The sequence below is a fragment of the Lissotriton helveticus genome, chromosome 1_1 (genome assembly GCF_964261635.1).
Source record: "Lissotriton helveticus chromosome 1_1, aLisHel1.1, whole genome shotgun sequence".
Taxonomy (NCBI): Eukaryota; Metazoa; Chordata; class Amphibia; order Caudata; family Salamandridae; genus Lissotriton; species Lissotriton helveticus.
Genome location: NC_136057.1, coordinates 2043994680 through 2043998363, shown reverse-complemented (window position 1 = coordinate 2043998363; position 3684 = coordinate 2043994680). Strand labels below are relative to the sequence as shown.

General features: G+C 40.0%; 1 pseudogene; it reads left to right on the top strand.

Annotated features, from left to right (window-relative positions):
- Positions 1-276: 276 nt before the first annotated feature.
- Positions 277-911, top strand: LOC144776364 (calcium load-activated calcium channel pseudogene; annotated as a pseudogene).
- The last annotated feature ends 2773 nt before the right edge of the window (positions 912-3684 follow it).

Here is a 3684-nt window from a genome sequence, read left to right as displayed (position 1 = left end):
AAATTTGAAATGTTTTGGACATATGTTCTGGTTCTAGTCAATTTACACAGAATATTCAGCAACATTTTCAGGAATTTTTAATGTTTATGCTTGGTGTACTGGAAGATGAAGGTATAGATGTTGAAAACCTTTTTAGCCTTTCTTATAAATGGCATCATGACTGTCGAAATTGTTTGTTTACATGTAGCACTGACATAGACACTGAGAGATTCATATATTTGACTTTACCTGACTGTGAATCAGTGTCTTTTAACAATCTAATTAAAGGAGCAAGTCATACCCTCAGCAAGCAGAGCCGTACAAATGGAGATGAAGACTATTAGCACGGTGTCTGCGAACATCGTACTCATGGTGCCGGCTGGTGAACCGCTCTCCATTTGTACGGCTCTGCTTGCTGAGGGTATAACATGGGTGCTTGTGTACCGGACAGAGAAGTACAAGAGGCTAAAATCAGAAGTGGAAAAACAAAACAAAAAATTGGAGAAAAAGAAGGAAACAATAACCGAGTAAGCGGGACGTCAGCAAAAGACGAAAATAAAACGCCAAGAGGAGAAACTAAAGAACAATAATCGGGCCCTGTCCATGGTCCGAATGAAGTCCATGTTTGCTATTGGATTCTGCTTCACAGCCTTGATGGGCATGTTCAACTCCATATTTGACGGCCGGGTAGTAGCCAAGCTTCCCTTTGTTCCACTCTCCTACATCCAGGGACTGTCGCACAGAAACCTTTTGGGAGAGGACTACACAGACTGTTCCTTCATCTTTCTCTACATTCTCTGCACCATGTCCATTCGACAGAACATCCAGAAGATGCTAGGCCTAGCCCCGTCCCGAGCAGCGACAAAGCAGGCTGGGGGATTCCTCGGCCCCCACCACAGGCAGGGAAATTTGCGTAATCTTGGAAACATGAAGAATGGGCATTCCTACAGGATGAATGTCTTAAGACTCTTCTGTTTGCGGCAAGGAGTGAGAAACATAAACTTTGTTCCCACCCCCAAATCCACCTGCAGTATTTCCGCCTTGCCTGATGGATCCTTCTAGGCGCTCCTTTGCTATCAATTCTTCCTAAATATTATAGTGAAACGGCAGTTGATACAATTCTAGCCGCCTTCAAAGAGAATGCTTCTAAGATTGCGACATGACTGGAATCTGGTATAGAAACGTTGCTCAAAGCTAGAGCTACTTAGAAGTACTGCTCATCTCTCAGCGATCCACATCAAAGCGACTGACACAAAGAAGGACTCTTAAAGTTATTGGGGCCCATCTCTTTTAAGCCTTAGGGACAGTTAGTAGATACAATATTTACATTGTAGGCTTAGGCACATCCACCCACCATCTCCTTGTGCTGATCAACCACCACACATTATCTTTTCAAGGTAGGCATTGCTGTGAAGTGACTGGTTGGAAGGTGCTCTCTCAAAGCCTTTGTTTAATATTGTCATAACTGCTATTGCTAATTCCCTACTGAAAAATTGGAATGTCTTTAGATTTTGAGCTATAGTTTAAAAAAAAAAGTTTTATTTATAAATATGCACACCTGATGTTACTTGTTCAAAGCTGCCGTTCACTAGCTGTGTACCATTACTTATTTGGAACTCAAAAACCCAATACTTAAAAACTTTGGCAAATATTGAAACTGTTCAAAGAATCAGGAACATTGCCTTATCTGCAGAATACTGTATCCATGGGATCTACAAAAGCATAACATGACATCCCAGTTGGGAAGGCTTCAAACATCACTGCTTTAGGGGACGACCAGACAGCTTGTGTAATTCAGTATTTATCACAAAATGCTGCCAAACTGCAGGCAGTTTAACCAAGGCAACAAAACATTTTAAAGCTGTGCTTAAGGTGATGCATCTCTAACCAGGCAGGATTAATAAAGATTGATAAGTCAGAGGAAAGGAACATTAGTTAATGTTTGTGGACGAGGAGGTGCTGCAACGCAACACAAAGGTACAAATAATAAAATAATTATTTTAAATAAAAAAAAAAAGGAGCAAGTCAAAACATGGAGTGTAGCCAATGTAAATAAGAAATGTCATCAACATTATTTATACAAAGATATGGACAGTATGTTATTTTAATGCTGCAACGTTGTAGAACTGATGGAACAAAATTGAAAACTTTAATGAAAAACTTTGTAGCTGGTCAATGTTCAATATCAGGAAGAACTTTTATAGCTGTTGCTATTATTTTTCATGATGGACCTTCTACCACATCTGGACATTATATTGTTTATTTAAAATGTCTGAAAGGTTGATACAATGTAATGATACTCAATTAGTTTTTAAGCAACGTTTGCTCAAAGAGTTACCAAATTCTTACCTAATATTTTTAAAGACAACATTGTAAGATCAAAATTTGCCCTTTAGGATTACTGCTGTTAAGGTACATTAGTCTGGTGTTGTAGAGTATTTTGTAAGTGAGGTTGAGGAGCTTGAAGGTGATCCTTTTGTTGATATTGAGGCAGTGTAGGTGTATCAGGTGGTGGGTGATGTGGGTGCAGCCGGGAACATTGATGATCAGTCACGTAGAGATCTTTTGGATTTGTTGTAGTTGTTGTAGGTGTTTGGCTAGAATTCATGTGTAGAGTGTTTTACCAGAGTGTAGTCTGCTGCTGATGAGGGCCTGTGTCACTGTTCTACTTCTTTTGGTTAGGATTCACTTGTAAATGTGGCGGAGCATGTGGAGAGTGTTGTAGCAGTACGAGGACACGGTGTAGACTTGCTTACACATGGAGAGGGAGCAGTTGAGGTTGAATCCTATGTTGTGCACATGGTTGGTAGGTGTTGGTACTCTTCTCACTGTAGTCAGGTAGCACAAATTGTCTGAGGCTGATGGACTGGGTCTGAGGATGAGTACCTTAATCTTCTGCCAGTTTGTATTTACAGGGCTGTTCTTTATGTAGTTAGTGACGTTCTTCATTGTGTCGTGGAGGTTACTTTTTGTAGTATGTGGCTTCTTGGTGAGAAAGAGGATGAGCTGGGTGTTCTTTGTGTAGGAGATGTTGTTGAAGTTGTGATGGTGGGCTACTTGTATTAGGGTGGCCATGTAGATGTTGAACAGCATCGGACTGATGGATGAGTCCTCGGGGACCCGTAGATGATGTCGGTGGTTTTGGATCAGAAGGCTGGGAGGCGGACGTTCAGGATTACTATTGAGCAACTTCCACAAAGGACTTGATGCATACTATTTGGCTGTAAGGAAAAGTGTGCAAAACCATTAAGGACTTTTTGCTGTGTATTTTGTCAGCATCTATTTGTAAGTAACATTATTCACAGTGTAAGAAAATGAATCAGAATGTATTGTTATTTTATGATTGTTTGAGATATGTTATATTGACGTAAGAAATTGCTTTTAGAAAAAAACATTTAAGATATGTTTTATTTCTATTTTTATATTGTTATTGAGAATGTTGATGTGTTTTTTTTAAGATATCCTTATGGATTGTCTTTTTTTTGCCCGCTGTTATGTGATGAGTACTATTGAACTCACAGTTTATAGTGAAATTCAATATATTCTGAGAACAGCAAAAAAGGCAAATGAAATGTTTTACAAATTATTTTGTGTTGTAAAATACATCAAGGGAGCGACCCTTGACCCTGTGACCAGGCAGGTCACTCCCTCTGCCACCGCGCAGACCCCCTGTGTGCCGCTGCTGCCTCTCCCTGCTCCGTGTTG